This window comes from Hordeum vulgare, chromosome 2H, assembly GCF_904849725.1.
Source record: "Hordeum vulgare subsp. vulgare chromosome 2H, MorexV3_pseudomolecules_assembly, whole genome shotgun sequence".
Lineage (NCBI taxonomy): Eukaryota > Viridiplantae > Streptophyta > Magnoliopsida > Poales > Poaceae > Hordeum > Hordeum vulgare.
The window spans coordinates 50,278,507-50,295,757 of NC_058519.1; the positions used below are offsets into that span (position 1 = coordinate 50,278,507).

General features: G+C 42.8%; 1 pseudogene; it reads right to left on the reverse strand.

The window, feature by feature from the left end:
* Nucleotides 1-15,821: 15,821 nt before the first annotated feature.
* The window catches only part of LOC123425380, a 28,253-nt pseudogene continuing 26,823 nt past the window's right edge, over nt 15,822-17,251 (reverse strand).

Sequence of the window (17,251 nt, forward strand, 5' to 3'; positions counted from 1 at the left end):
ATGACATAATTACCTTTTTAATTGGTAATTGATCATTTTCAAATGATCACAAAGACAACTCTCAAGTTTGTCAAATGTGTGGTTACATAAATATCATACATATGATTACCATCGTCAAACATATGGTCAAACCACACCATAAATTTATTAAGAAGGCAAATAAGTTCATTGGGATAGTTGAAAATTTGCAAACATACAACCAGGAAATATCCTCGTAAATGATTGTTTCCAAATCTTCATCAGAAGGAGAACCAAAAATATAGTGTAATAAAAGAATGATCAATTCCTTTATGCCTATGATATGTTTGCATAATTAATTTTTCAGTAATATGGGTGACCTCATGGAATATCCTAATTATTCCCAAAATAACATTAGCCTATACTTGTGCTACTACATGTAGTGTAATGTCCAATATCCTATTTATTGGACATTATATTTGATAAATTTTGAATGTATGAATCAATTCATACTCAATATTGTTGCGTACACAATGATTTTTTAAGTATTAATAAATTAAATATTAAGCTTAATAGCCTTAGCCATCCTGGTTTGGGGATGATTAGAAAATTATTGACAATTCTATTGGTCACAACTTAACAAGTTGCAAAATTTCCCAAATCATCAGATTTTATGTGCACCACATATGCCATGGGGGAAATTACTTTAAGGAACTGTCACCTTACAATTCTAAATGACCCAACTCATTCTTCCTTGAACACATTGAGAAGATATGTGCATTACTCAACCATTGTGTGGTATTATATAGATACTTCATGGTACTCATGGAAACATTTATAAAATGATTTCCAATGTGTCTCTTGTCACACAAACCATGAATGATATAACTAAATTAATTGCTCAAATTCTCAAAGTAAGAGCAAGCTAGTTATCCTAAACAAGGGATAAATCCATTCGAATGGACAACTTCGTTGAACTCATTTCACAAGCAATGTCTGATTATACCTAATACTTTATGTACATACACATAATGGTTTAGTTCAATATCTTATCAAAGATAGTGAAATTAATAATATGACCAAACTTACAGAATCATAATTTACTAGCCTGATGCTAGACAAATACGACATTACACACCGTAAGTATGATCTAAATCATACCAACTGCATAACATACTACTTTCTCCTTGTAGTAATTACGTGGAAATCAACAAAGTATTTCCTATCTGCAATAATTCGGTTACATACCGATATCACCACTCGAGCATACATCAATGGGCTCTCACAGAAATTTAGGGAACTATGTGAGGAATAACAATTTATCCATCAATTAAAATTATTCACAGCCCGTATGCTGATTGCATCAGCAATAAGGACATTTCCAGCACTAGGGGGAGATTAGAACCACAAAGAATGCCGAAAAATAAATTAGACATGTTTATTGACATTGAGTCCTTATATCCACGTACTCAAAGAATCTGAACAAGAAGTTTAGAATCACATATTTGCAACTCATTGCAAATCTGCCACATACATTTACTGATGACAAAGGTGTCACTCAAATTTATATTCCTGCAGTAAAGTGTCAGAAAGAGTGGAGGTACCTGATAAACCACTCTTCTCCCCAAATGAGAGCAAGAGGGAGAGAAATCTGACCACATGAGATAAAATCTCGCATATGCTTCCGCGGAAACAGAGGAAATCAAATCCTCAACCAGTAAATCACTAGTGGGGACGGGGCCTTTAGCCCCGGCCCGTAAGGGGCTTTAGTCCCGGTTCACCAACCGGGACTAAAGGGGCGGGACTAAAGGCCTAACCTTTAGTCCCGGCCCTGTTACAAGCCGGGACTAAAGGTGCTCCACGTGGGCGCCTCGTAGCGCCCCAGGGGCAAGCCCTTTAGTCCTGGTTCGTTACACGGGCCGGGACTAAAGAGTTTCAGATTTTGCTTATTTTTGGGTTTTTTTTGAATGAAATTATTTTTGGGTTTTAGGGTTTTAGGGTTTAGGTGTTCGGAGATTAACGTGATGCCTCGTTTGGTGTTCGGGAATTAGTTTTCATATAATTTAAATAGAAATAATTATGCATATATATAAGGTTAACTTATCTTACAAGCGAGCATATATATACAATTATATAGAGATCTGAATTATCGGGACTAGAGCCCGTCTATTCGATTACATGGACGAACATCAGTAATGGCCCCTAGTTACACTAAATCGTCCTTTGTCATCTATAGCTTCCGTCCTCAGAAAGGTCGCAAGCTCCTCCGCAACAGCAATCGCGCGTTGCTCTGGTAGGACCTTCGTCGTCATGGCCGTGTGCTATATAAGAAGAGGAGATGAATATGAATATCAATCATGATAACAAAGAATGACGGGTAAAAATAGAGGTGTGAATGTTCATTGCTTACGTCGAATCTGTGATCCTTGTGCTCAGAGGTAAACGTGCGAATGGTCTCGCAAACATAGTATCCGCATAGATGCGTTCCCCGTGGCTGCTGGTCACACTTTACGAGAATAGAATATATATAATCAAAATAATAATCTAGCATCATAAATGTATTGAAAATAGAAGTATATCATACTACTACTTACCTGAGCCGCTCTAAAGGTCAGCTTCTGAGGAAATTTACCGGGAGTCACGCACTTGAACCGCTTCCAAACCCTGCCCGACAAGGATAATGATTTGCTAAGTTTTTCATTAATTGATATATCAGAAAATCATCGAAAGAGACCGATAGAGCGCAAGAATGATTGAAATTACCCTTGGAGCATGTCCTGCAGGCTTTGGAACTGTTCCAAGGGTCTCGATAATGGGTCGAAGGCATCAACTCTTCCCTTATCAATTTGAATGTCCAACAGAATCCAATGGAAGCTGCACATGTATATATATATATATATGTGTCAGTAACTTATCAATTACACTTATAAGTGAATGGACACAACATAGTAAAGACCCTCACCTGAAGTTGTATGGAAACAGTATGTGGTCACAGAAATTTTGATCTGTTAGAAACCTTAGAAGGTTTTCCTCCGTCTCCTTGGGATAATCAGTTAGCGTCGCTATATGTATTTTATCTGGGTCAATAAACCCAATATTTAGGATGTTCTTACTTTTACAATCCAGAATCTTCATTCTGCATAATAGAGTACAAGTTATATATAGACAATGAATTGAAATAACTAAACAAGTTATATGTAGACAACGAATTGAAAAACTTACAGACAATAGCAACTCATAAGCGATTTGTCGAGGGCGTCGCCATTGTACATCTGGAAGAGTTCATCAAAGTCGATATGGATTTGTTCGGGGCGGCCGTAGTACTCCCGTGGGACACTCAGCACGATCATCGTTCTCCCATTCTTTGATTCACTTAAGTACCATTGATGCAAGTAACACATATTTGTTGGGAGATCATCTTTGCTGACCAAACGCTCACCCATGACAAACTGTGGCTTAGGGGCTACCACAGCCCTGGGTATCCTGTCGTCTTGGGAAGCCAGCAAATCTTCAACTAAGACACCACATTCAGCCGCCAACTCCTTTGCTATTTCAAAAGCTAGCCCCTGCACCAGAGGGGGAACATTCTCGGTTAACACCTTGAGGGGTGGGATCGACTGTTTGGCCTGTTGTCCAAGCTGAGGAACGTCTGATTTTTTCTTGCTTGTAGTTGAACTTGATTTGCTCCCACTTGCACTTGCACGTGATTTGCTCTTTTTCACTTCCTTCTGCAATGTGCGTGTATAGTCATCAGGCTTATGGTGTAAGTCATACTGTGATGGAAGGGTCGTGAAGTATTTTGCAAATGCTATTTGCTTCTCGGTGTATTCCGGGCGGGGCTCGGGTTCCTTCTTTTTCATCTGCGCATCATGATGTTCCTTTGCTATCCTGGCGTTTTCCTCGGGGGTACGATCATAAGGTCTGATAGGAAGATTATCATGACGTACCTTTGGGAGGGGCGACCGTTTGTGCTTTGGGGGGCTCCGTGGCTTAGGAATCGTCGGCGGAGCGTTCTTGGTGGCACGCTCCCGCTTAGTATCCGGAGCGGGCAGCGGCGGAGACGGACGACCCAAGTCCGGCGGCGGTGATCGAGATGGACTCGTGTTGTGCTGGCCGACGTCATGTGGAGGGCTTGGAGGTGATTTGCTCTTTTTCACTTCCTTCTGCAATGTGCGTGTATAGTCATCAGGCTTATGGTGTAAGTCATACTGTGATGGAAGGGTCGTGAAGTATTTTGCAAATGCTATTTGCTTCTCGGTGTATTCCGGGCGGGGCTCGGGTTCCTTCTTTTTCATCTGCGCATCATGATGTTCCTTTGCTATCCTGGCGTTTTCCTCGGGGGTACGATCATAAGGTATGATAGGAATATTAGCATGACGTACCTTTGGGAGGGGCGACCGTTTGCGCTTTGGGGGGCTCCATGGCTTAGGAATCGTCGGCAGAGCATTCTTGGTGGCACGCTCCCGCTTAGTATCCGGAGCGGGCGGCGGCGGAGAGGGACGACCCAAGTCCGGCGGCGGTGATCGAGATGGACTCGTGTTGTGCTGGCCGACGTCATATGGAGGGCTTGGAGGTAATGGAGGTGTAGGTGACCTGCGACGACTCGGAGGCGGTGTTGTCCTTGGGGCCGAGCCTGGAAGCTTGATGTAGTTCTTGTCCCATAGGATGACTCCACCCAGTACTTCTCCGAGTGTCCTCTCATCTTCGGGTCCAGCTATGTCGAGCTCCATATCATCAAACCCCGTCAGAATTTCATCCACCCCGACTTTAGCAAAGCCAGCTGGAATCTCACGGCCATGCCAGCGTGCATCAGGGCCAGAAGGTAAAGCTTGTCCGACGGCCACCTTCATGGATATGTTCTTGAATTTCCAATGGAGTTCACATGAAGTTGACTCCTTGATTCCATCCACGGGGTAGCCTGGACCGCCCTCTATCATTCTTCGTGCATCGTCGGGCGGGGCCTCAGATTCAGCCACGCTGCTTTTCCGCTTAGATGGGGCGCCGGTAATATCAAGTGCAGGATCTTCCTGGCGCGCTACTCCTCTAAGCTCATCAATCTGCTTCTATTGCTCGTTAATCCTGGCAAGCAACTGGTTGAACTTGTCATTCTCCTCATCCTGCTGCCGCTTCTTTGCTCTCTCTCGGCTTCTGTAAGTGTCTTGGTCTTTGGCAAACCCAAGCCACCACGGGTAAGAAGGACCGAAGCCTCGCGTTCGTCCTCCATGTTCGTCATTGTCGAGGACCAGTGTGAGTAAATATTTCTCTCTATCTACAGTGAACTTTCTTTTTCCCTCCTTAATTTCTTTCACTATCCTTTTCCAATTCTCCCTGGCTATCCTAAGACCGTCACTACAGATGAGGTCCCCTATTTTTTCGTCGTACGACCCACCATGCGCAAGGAACCAATTTCTTGCTCTCATTTCCCACTCATCACGGAGTGGTTCAGGTACGATGCCTTTATCTAGCAGATCTTGCTCTTTCTTATCCCACTTTGGGATGGCAGTCTCATAGCCCCCTGGCCCCAGCTTGTGGTGATATTTCTTCTTGTCGGCATTTATCTTGTTCTTTTCTGATAATGCATGTGCATCTTCTGACTCCTTGTACTCTTGAAATGCCTTCCGGTGATTCGCCTGCTTGGCTAGATACCCCTCGAATACTGGCACTTTCTTTGTCTTCAGATAGTTTGTCCATAGCTTCTTCTTCCAGCTACGGAACAGTTCGGCCATCTTCTTTAGAGTCCATTGCTTGACTTTGGCCCTCAGTTTGTCTACGGCATCTTCATTCTCACATTCTGGCAGGTTGAAATGTGACATGAGATCATTCCAAAGATTATCTTTGTACCTTTCGGCGACATAGTCACTATCGGCTGCCTCTTTGCGCTTGTTCCACTCCCGAACGCTGATCAGGACGTGATCCATAACGATAACTCCGCATTGCTTCTTGAATGTGTCAACACCATTCTTAGGAAGCTTGGGTTCGCCCGTAGGCAATATCACCTCAAAGGTGTAATGCGTCCGTGCATCCAACTTTCTAGTCAGGCCTCGTTTCGTAGCTTTGCTCGATGTGGAGGCCTAAGAGGGAGAAACATTCGTCAAATGAATATATATGTATACAATATAGAGCTATCTCCAATATTTTTCACATATTACAAGTGATTGTCGAACTTCATATGTATACCTCGCTGGACTTTATTATTTCTTCAACGGCATCTCCACCGGCTTCTCCATCAGTGGAGCTATCACCTTCTCCGTCATTGGACCTATCTCCTGCCCCATTGGCTTCATCTTCGTGTCGCTCGACCTCCACTCCATATCCGGAGGCGTTTAGATTTGACGACGGAGATTCAGCTGGTTCAACGTCGGGGCCGTCTTTGATTATATCTTCGAGAAGTTCTTCCTCTTCGAGGTTCCTGATATGTGGATCCATAGTTCTGCAAAAAACGGATATTTGATTAACTAATAAACTAACAAACTATATAAGAGGGGTTGGAAACTTCGAACTGTCGTTTTATATAGGAGTACCTTTAGTCCCGGGTCTTGGCTAGAACCTAAACTCTAAAATACCAACCGGGCGGAGCCCAGTCCCGAACACTTAAGCATAGACAATAGTAAAATTAAACTAGTTATATTAATTTTCTTGCTAAAAATAAACTATTAACACTTAAGCATATACAATAGCAAAATTAAACTATTAACACTTAAGCATTTACAATAGCAAAATTAAGCAATAATCTAAGAAACACTATTAACACTTAAGCATATACACTATACAATAGCAAAATTAAATGACAAAAAAAATATTTCTTCTTCTTGTAACCCTAAACTATTTTTTCCTCTTCTTCTACTTCTTCTTCTACTTCTACTTCTCCTCTTCTTCTACTACTTCTCCTCTTCTCTTCTTCTACTTCTCCTCTCCTCCTCTTCTAATTTTTTCTCTTCTTCTACTTATCCTCTTCTTCTATTTTTCCTCTTCTTCTCCTCTCCTCCTCTTCTTATTCTCCTTTTTCTTCTTTTCTTCTCCTCCTCTTCTTATTTTCCTTTTTCCTAATTCTACATATTACTAACCCTAATAATCTAGCACAAACCTAATAACAATAGGAATTAAATGACCAAAAAATCTTTTTCTTCCTTTCTTCCCTTTTTCTTCCTTTCTTCTCCTTTTTCTTCCTTTCTTCCGTTTTTCTTCTTTTCTTCTCCTTTTTCTTCTTTTCTTCTCCTTCCCTTTTTCTTCCTTTCTTCTCCTTTTTCTTCCTTTCTTCTCCTTTTTCTTCTTTTCTTCTCCTTTTTCTTCTTTTCTTCTACTGGCCGGAGTGTTGGGGAGGAGGGGGCGGGGGGCTTACCGGCCGGAGGTGTCGACGGCGCGCGGCGAGGAGGACGGCTGCGCGCGGCGAGGAGGGCGGCGCGCGGCGAGGAGGACGGCGGCGGCGAGCAGGATGACGGCGACGGCGAGGAGGACGGCAGGCGGCGGCGAGCAGGATGGCGGGCAGCCTGACGGCGTCGTCGAATTCGTCGCTGTGCCGCGCCGGGCAGGAGAACGAGAGGAAGAAGAAGAGAAATGGACGATTTGGGTTCGAAATTTTCTAACTCCCGCTTATACAGGTGGATCTTTAGTCCCGGTTCGGGGCTCGATCCGGGACTAAAGACCCCTTTAGTCCCGGGTGGAGCCACGACCCGGGACTAAAGGCCCTTTTTCGGCATACCAAAAGGCGGGAAGCACGGCCCTTTAGTCCCGGGGCGTGGCTCGAACCGGGACTAAAGACACCCTTTAGTCCCGGGTGGAGCCACGACCCGGGACTAAAGGCCCTTTTTCGGCAGACCAGAAGGCGGGAAGCAGGGCCTTTAGTCCCGGGGCGTGGCAAGAACCGGGACTAAAGTGTTGCCTATATAAACCCTCGCTCCTGCCCACCATATCCCCTGTTTTTTGGTTGTTGAAGTGTGACCATGCCATGCTCTTGCCAGTCTAGTTGATGCACATGACGTGTTCGATGAAATGCCCGAGCCACTCTACTTAAGCTTTCTCCTCTCCAAGCTCGACCTCCAAGCTCCATTTTCCTTAATATTTGTCTAGGTTTGGCCGTGCACCAACTGCACAAGTGTTTTAAAAGGTTAGCTACTTCATCCTTTCATTTGTCACTGCTAGTGTAGCTCATTTCAAATGCTCAAAATTAACTTCTTAGAGTCTGCACATGCGTAGGGTGTCGTCCCGTGCCCGTCCTCACTATTGTCGATCGCCCCGTGCCGATCTCGTCGCGAGCACCACCGTGGTGAGCCTCTTGTTCTTATCTTCTTTTTAAAAGAAAAAAATCTTACTTGTATGATTTAGATACATACTTGTATAAATTACTAACTTTCATTATTTTTTGTTATTATATAGTGCGATGGTTTTGGTATCCGCCTCCGCCGGCCCTCGTCCTGTCTATGATTCGGATGTGGTATATATTATCTTTTATAACTATTTGTTTTATTTAGTGTTTATGACAATTATGACGACCAACGTGACATATATTTTTTTAATCTAGGAGGTATGTGAACCGGAAATTCCAACCCACATAAAAATTCTTGTCGAGAAGTTAAATTTGGTTGAAAAAGAAAACAAATACTTGAAGGAAAAATTGAAAATAATTGAGGATAAGAATATGGAACTGGAGTTGCATGTCGCCGATGCCATCGATGATCGCAAGATGAAGATCGATGCGATGCGGTTGAAGATGGATGCAATGTGCTTGAAGATGGATGAAACGCGCTTGAAGATTAGGAATATTAGAAAATATGCCATTGATAAAGAGGCTTGGTATCATTATGTTGTTGGGTCAATTGTTACCTTAGTTGCGATTTTGATCGCGTTTGTTGTTGCATTTAAATGTTTTACATAGTTGTATGTTGTTTTATGAGAGAACTTTATGTATTTATTTTTTGCAATAATAACATTTGATCACTACTGTTCTTTGGCTTTAATGTGATGATGAACTTGTATTAATTTGGTCATATGTTCTGCAATGGTTTTCTGATATATTTAATTTCATAATAGAGAAGAATCGCCAATTTGACCCTGAAATTGAAAAGCACTACAAATGAACTATCAAAATGTTGAAAGTTGGCATGCTATCATCATTTCATCCACATAGCATGTGTTAAAAATTTGAGAGGGCTACGACAAAAACTGGATGCACTTCGTGTACAAAACGGACAATCTCTCTCGAAGTATCAGGGTTTCGAACGAGAACTCGTCTCTTACATGGATACTATGTAAATGAAAAGTGTTTAAAATTTAGTACATTCCATACATGCATTACATAAAAGGTTTAATACATTATTACATTATTGCACCAATATTCCTATCTATTATTTCTGTTTTCTTGTGGGTCGTAGCCATGGAGAATCTTCATCATTCAGTAGGATGCTTGGGTCAGTTTTCACTTTGAAGGGCGGAATTTCATGAAACTTATTATAATCTTCTGACATGTCTGTCTTGTCATCTACTCCCACGATGTTTCTTTTCCCTGAAAGAACTATGTGGCGTTTTGGCTCATCGGACGATATCTTCTTTTGCTGATTTCTTTTTCTCGTTTTTGTAGACATGTCCTTCACATAGAAAACATGAACGACATCATTGGCTAGGACAAATGGTTCGTCCATGTACGCAAGATTGTTGAGATCCACTGTTGTCATGCCGTACTTTCGGTCTATAACTACCCTGCTTCCAGTCAGCTTCACCCATTTGCACCGAAACAAAGGGATCTTAAAAGTAGGTCCATAGTCAAGTTCCCATATCTCCTCTATGTACCCGTAATATGTTTCCAAACAGTGCCCATTCTCGTCTGTTGCATCAAAGCGGACACCACTATTTTGGTTGGTGCTCTTTTTATCTTTGGCAACCGTGTAAAATGTATTCCCATTTATCTCATACCCTTGGAAAGTACATATAGTCGAAGATGGTGGCCTGGCCAAACAGTACAGCATCTCCAACGGTGTCGTCATTCATGAGATGTGTCTGCAACCAACTGCCGAAAGTCTTCTCGTGTTCCCTTTTAATCCAAGAGTCGGCCTTCCCCGGGTTTTTGGAGCGTAGAATATTCTTGTGTCTCACGATATACGGAGCCACCACGGTGGAATTGTGTAGAACTGTGTAGTGTGCTTGAGAGAAAGAATGCCCGTCCATACATACTTTTTCTTTCCTTCCTAGTGTGCCTTTTCCTGTCAGTCTACCCTCATACCGAGATTCAGGAACACCAATCGGCTTAAGGTCAGGAAGAAAGTCCACACAAAACTCAATGACCTCCTGTGTTCCATAGCCCTTGGAGATGCTTCCTTCTGGCCTAGCACGGTTACGAACATATTTCTTTAAGACTCCCATGAACCTCTCGAAGGGGAACATATTGTGTAGAAACACAGGACCGAGAATTCTAATCTCTTCGACTAGGTGAACTAGGAGGTGTGTCGTTATATTGAAGAAGGATGGCGGGAACAACAACTCAAAGCTGACCAGACATTGGACCACATCAATCTGTAACCCTGATAGACTTTCTCGATCGATTACCTTCTGAGAAATTGCATTGAGGAATGCACATACCTTCACAATTGCGAGGCGAACATTTTCCGCTAGAATTCCCCTCAATGCAACTGGAAGAAATTGCGTCATAAGCACGTGGCAGTCATGAGACTTTAGGTTTTGGAATTTTTTGTCTTTCATATTTATGATTCCCTTTATATTCGACGAGAAGCCAGTCGGGACCTTGATACTGAAAAGGACTTCAAAGAAGATTTCCTTCTCTTCCTTAGTAAGAGCGTAGCTGGCACGCCCTTGAAACTGCCCTGGATGCATGCCATCTCTTCCTTTATGACGTTCCTGGTCCTCCCGTGCTTCCGGTGTATCTTTTGACTTCCCATACAAGCCCAGGAAGCCTAGAATATTCACGCAAAGATTCTTCGTCAGGTGCATCACGTCGATTGCTGAGCGGACCTCATGGACTTTCCAGTAGGGTAGCTCCCAAAATATAGATTTCTTCTTCCACATGGGTACGCGCTTATCAGGGCCGTTAGGAACAGGTTGGCTGCCAGGACCCTTTCCAAAGATTACTTTTAAATCTTTGACCATATCAAATACTTCAGCACCAGTACGGATGACAGGCTTCCCCCGGGGTTCTGCCTTGCCATTGAAATGCTTGCCTTTTTTCTTTAAGGGATGCTTGGGCGGAAGAAAATGATGATTGTACGGGTACACATTCTTCCTACATTTGTCGAGATATATACTTTCTGTCTGATCCAAACAGTGCGTGCATGCATTGTATCCCTTGTTTGACTGTCCTGAAATGTTACTAAGAGCAGGCCAATCATTGATGGTTACGAAAAGCAACGCTCGAAGGTAAAATTCCTCTTGTTTGTGCTCGTCCCACACACGTACACCTGGTTCGGCCCACAGCTGTATAAGTTCATCAACTAATGGCCTTAGGTACACATCAATATCGTTGTCGGGTTCCTTTGGACCTTGGATAAGCACTGGCATCATAATGAACTTCCGCTTCATGCACAACCAAGGAGGAAGGTTGTAGATACATAGAGTAACGGGCCAGGGTCATCTTTTCTGATCTTATACCGCAATGCAGTGCATACCGGGCATTTATCCATATTCTCGTACTTCTCACCGCGGTAGAGGATGCAGTCATTAGGGCATGCATGTATCTTCTGCACGTCTAATCCTAGAGGGCAGACAAGCTTCTTTGCTTCGTACGTGCTGGCGGGCAATTCGTTCTTTCTTGGAAGCATCTTCTTCATCAATACCAGCAACTTTTCGATTGACGAGTCAGTCACACCGGTCTGTGCCTTCCACTTCAGCAATTCCAGTGTGCTACCCAGCTTCTTCTGGCCATCTTCACAAGTTGGGTACAACAATTTGTTGTGGTCCTATAACATCTGCTCGAACTGCAACCTCTCCTTTTCTGTGTCGCAACCTCGTCGTGCATTAGAAATGACCCGGCCAAGATCATCAGCGGGCTCATCTGGTTCCCGTTCTTCATCCTGATCTTCTTCTTCATTGTCTTCCATTGCGGTATCAGCATACTCAGGGAACATAGATCGATAGTTGTCATCATCGTTCTCTTCTTCTTCATCGTCGTCTTCCATCATAACCCCTCTTTCTCCGTGCTTGGTCCAAACATTATAGCCCGACATAAAACCGGACCGAAGCAGGTGGCTTTGAATGACTCTTGAGGAAGTGTAATCCTTCTCATTCCGACATTCAACACATGGACAAAACATATAGCCACCACCATGCTTGTTCGCATCAGCTGCATCTCGAAAAGAATGCACGCCTTCTCTGTAAGCGGCTGTGCGTCGATCACCGTACATTCATGGATGGCTCATCAGTGTTATACGACAGTATATCAAATACAATCACGATCCTAGAAATTAGTACCGCACGGTCTAAACGAGGAAATATAGTTGCTAACCTTTTAGAATAAGTAGAAATAAAGAGGAAGAGGTTTAAGCGTGGCTCAGGCATCTCATATCGTAGTTGTGTTCGATGAACTAAAGCGGCATCGCTCTAACACACATTTCAACAAACACCTCTAGTGCATCAAAAAAAGTGGAGAGCTAGCACCCACCCACAATCCTTCATCCAAGAAAAATGCAAGGAAGAGGGGAGAGGGGGGCTGTGCTATATATAGGCAGAGGACTTTAGTCCCGGTTTGAGACACAAACCGGGACTAAAGGTGGCGCACATGCGGGCTGCCCACCGCGTAGCCCTTTAGTCCCGGTTTGGGACACGAACTGGGACTAAAGCCTCGAGGGAGGCATTGAGAATTGGGGCGACGTGGCCGGGCCTTTAGTCCCGGCCCAGAGACAGGCCGGGACTAAAGGGTCCCGGCCAAAGGCCCGTTTTCCACTAGTGAATGTAATTCAACATCAAGTTGAAAGACACCTCACTGGATGGTCATCATCCAAAGCCCGACATAAATGTGCACAAATGTTTTGGTGTCGGGACATCGAAACACCTTGGCTCCACTTTTGTAGGAAATCACAAGGAGTTAAAAGGAATAAATACATTTCCAGAAATTTCATCGATTCCTCTAGAATCATATAACATAAGTCTACATTTGTCGACATATATTTCTTCTAAAGATTGCTAAAACCTTTTGGGCCCTGAACCAAAAGCAAGTAATGAAGAATAGCACTTGCTAATCAAAGAGTGGTATTTACCACAGTAATACCTACTCCTCATAAGTATCTTCCATATGGAATACTAAAAACTTCTCATTCATAGACAAAGTCAATGAGGTGGTGAAAAAGCGAGGCTTGTAGCAAAAGGGTTCATGCAGAGACCCAACATCGATTACAATGTAACATACCTTCTTGGTATGAGTGGAACTATGTTTCGATAATAAATACCGTTGGCAGTACAAATAATATTATACATGCAGCTAATGGATGCAGTGACTACATACTCATATGAGTCACTCATTTCGGAAATCTATATTAAAGTCCCTGAAGGGCTTCATTTCTGAATCCAAAAACAAATCGCAACATGTATTATGTAAAACTTCATAAGTCACTCTATGACTAGAAATAGTCGTGAATCATATGGTACTACCGACGAGACGAGTTCCTTCTTCAGAGGATTACTCAAAGGATGATGATTGTTCATGTGTTAATAAAGGAATCCCAAAATTTAATTCCCTTACATCACCTCAGTTTATATCGATGATTTCATCATCAATGTCTCTGCAAGACATAAACATACACAAAATCATCTCAAGACGGAAATTTTGGATTCAACCAAATTTAGCTTAAGCTTACTACTTGAGCATTCTCTCAAGAATACATATCAGTCTGCATATATCCAAAACATATACGAGAAGTTTAGTGTGGATATATCATAACAACATAAGACATGTATGGTCATACTACCTTTGATAAGGTACATACCTAGGGTTGATAATGAAGTGACATAAAGACCTGAAGTTCTATATCTCACTAATGTCAAAGCACTCATATGATTGCAAACTATGTCAGGCCTGCCACCGTATTTGCTATGTTTGTTCAGAGTGCAACCCCCAACAAAAGTAACATGCTTGATATATGGAATATCATCTTATATCTTAAGCTCACAATAAGTATTGGACAATTCCATCAGGAAATACAAGATATGACCATGATGTGATATGATGATATTGGCTCTTTATTTGATCCCAATGACGCCATATCAATGACTGAATTTGTTGGAATAGCCTCCATATGGAAGTCATCTAAATGGACTTTAATGGTTATTCCCACTTATCATTCTCACATGATTGCTTTATCTAAAAGCATTGCAAAATATGCATGGCTTGGCAGAATGATTAACCACACTCAAAATCATGTGGTTGAGAATTATCAGGATCACATAACTTGATTTATCAAGATACTTCCACTTGTGTTACTCAATACCTACAGGTTATATGAAGAGCAATATCATAAATCACATTGCTCGGAAACTACTTATCCTCATGGATTATAGAAAAGTGAGGAAATAATTTGCAAACAAAATAATTTGAAAATCCAACAGATTATACACAATCTTATGTTCATGTCAATGAAATTGGTATGAGACATCCTCCATATTTGCAAAGTTCAGGGGGAGTAATCTCCCAAACTATAACCTATTAACAATCATCAGATTGCATATATTGTACTATTTTTCCCTTGATGAGTTTTTCCCTAATGGTTTCTCATAAAAGGTTTTTAACGAGACAATATAAACACAAGTGTTTGTATATGCCATATCATTTTCTCCTTATATTTTCCCACTGGGTTTTAAAGGAGTTTTCAATGGCATGTCAAATGCACTCTTTTCCCTTATGAGTTTTTCTCTCAAAAGTTTCTCATAATGGTTTTTAATGAGGCAATATCTTATCAAAGATCATATGTCATACTTTCTATTTTTCCTATTGGTTTTTTAAAGGAAGTACTCAAGACATATCAATTGTTCTCTAAACTCACCAATGAGTTTTCTCATTCTTCAAAGGTTTTTCTCATATGAGTTATCAAGAGGCAATAATCATTATATGTTGCATCATTTTCTCCTTATTATTTTCCCACTGGGTTTAAAGGAGTTTTAGCAACATGTCTGCACAATTCTCCTCATATTTTTCCCACACGGTTTTTGGAGGAGACTTTCAAGAATATTCAAAGAATTTATGAAGATGATGCATATACTCAAGAAGAGGCGTTGTACAAGGGGGAGTGTTAAGAATAGATTAGTTGCTTATTAATTAAGCTGATTAGGATTAAGTTAATTCTTAGATAGGTTACTTAGTCCTTAAGCAACCATGCACTTCCTTGACTCTCATGGAAACTACTCCCTCCGTTCCTAAATATAAGACCTTTTAGAGATTGCACTATGTACTACATACGGATGTACATAGACTTATTTTGAAGTATAGATTCACTCATTTTGCTCCGTATGTAGTCTTCTAGTGAAATCTTTAAAAGGTCTTATATTTTGGAACGGAGGGAGTATGTAATAACTTGGCCCTTAAGTAAATTCAAGTTACTTGACTCCCAAGCAACATGTGTACTTCCGACCGGGTATAAATACCCTATTGCTATCATCAATAAAGACTAATCGTTCATTCACTTTAATTCAATCTCCTTTTACTCTTACAGATTCATGAGACAACTCTAGAAACAAAAGAAACTTGCACACATCAACACTGGAAAAAATATAATATCCCCAACCAACAGATCAAGCATCACTTTGAAGATACCGAAAAATGCTTTGAAAACTTGAACGGCACTGCCAACGCCATCATTCTCATGCTGTTGTAAGGCCAGCTGAGCTAAATATCAGCCATACTGACAGAATCATGGAATTATTATCTAGTGGAGTATGCTAACACCGAACGAATTCGTCGGCTACAATATATCATATACTTATAAGTTTTGTACCATTGAGTTCATGCCCGATCATCATATTGAAGTTGTCAAATTAGCTGCATTGAAATACCTAACACTGCTATGAAGAAGATGTCAGCAGTGATTGGAGCCCTCACCTCCACCCAGGCGTTCCTGGCAGCTCATTGATCTACTGGCCTTGCCGCTGGTGCGTTCCTGGTGGCGGCTATCGTTGGCCACCCTCGCCGAACCAACCCTGAACCCGGGCGTCGCCTTGTCGGCCGTCTCATGCTCCTCGGTCGCCGTATCCACATAATACTTGGCAGAGCCCATCTCCATCTGCGCTACGTGCACAGCACCGAAGAGCTTTTCGGGCAGCTCCTCCTCGAACTGGGACTGAACAAGGAAGCCCATGTTGATGGTCACCGACGTGACGACGCCTAGCGCCAGATGCAGGATGGCGGTGGCGATCGCCGAGTTGCCAATGTCCACGTCGATCTCGAGGTAGTCGTCGCCCTTGTGGTAGCGACACGTGAGCGTGCGTCGTAGTTGCTGACGGTGGCGCGGACGAGCCACGGGCCCTTGACGATGCGGTTGACGATCTTGAAGCGGGCGTTGTGGTAGGCGTCGTTGTCGTAGACGAAGCGGCCGAGCAGCGAGTCCGTGTGGGATGGGCGTGCCCGCCGCGAAGTAGAAGACCGAGATGTAGGCGTCCAGCCGGCCAGGGACCTCGAGATGGAAACACAGAGTCTCGAAATTAAGCGGTCGTCACACAGAAGACACTAGTGGAAAACGGGCCTTTGGGCTGGACCCTTTAGTCCCGGCCTCCCTCTGGGCCAGGACTAAAGGTCCGGCCACGTTGCCCCAAATCGCAATGCCGCCCACGAGGCTTTGGTCCCAGTCCGTAAGGAGCCTTTAGTCCCGATTTGTGTCTCAAACCGGGACTAAAGGGCTACGCGGTGTGCAGCCCGCATGTGCGTCACCTTTAGTCCCGGTTTGTGTCTCAAACCGGGACTAAAGTCCTCTGCCTATATATAGCACAGCCCCCCTCTCCCCTCTTCCTTGCATTTTTCTTGGATGGAAGAGTGTGGGTGTGTGCTAGCTTTCCATTTTTTTATGCACTAGAGGTGTTTGTTGAAATGTGTGTTAGAGCGATGCCGCTTCAGTTCACCGAACACAACTACGATATGAGATGACCGAGCCACGCTTAAACCTCTTCCTCTTTATTTCTACTTATTCTAAAATGTTAGCAACTATATTTCCTCGTTTAGACCGTGCGGTACTAATTTTTAGGTTTGTGATTGTATTTGATATACTGTCGTATAACGCAGATGAGCCATCCATGGATGTACGGTGATCGACGCACACCCGCTTGCAGAGAAGGCGTGCATTCTTTTCGAGATGCAGCCGATGCGAACAAGCAT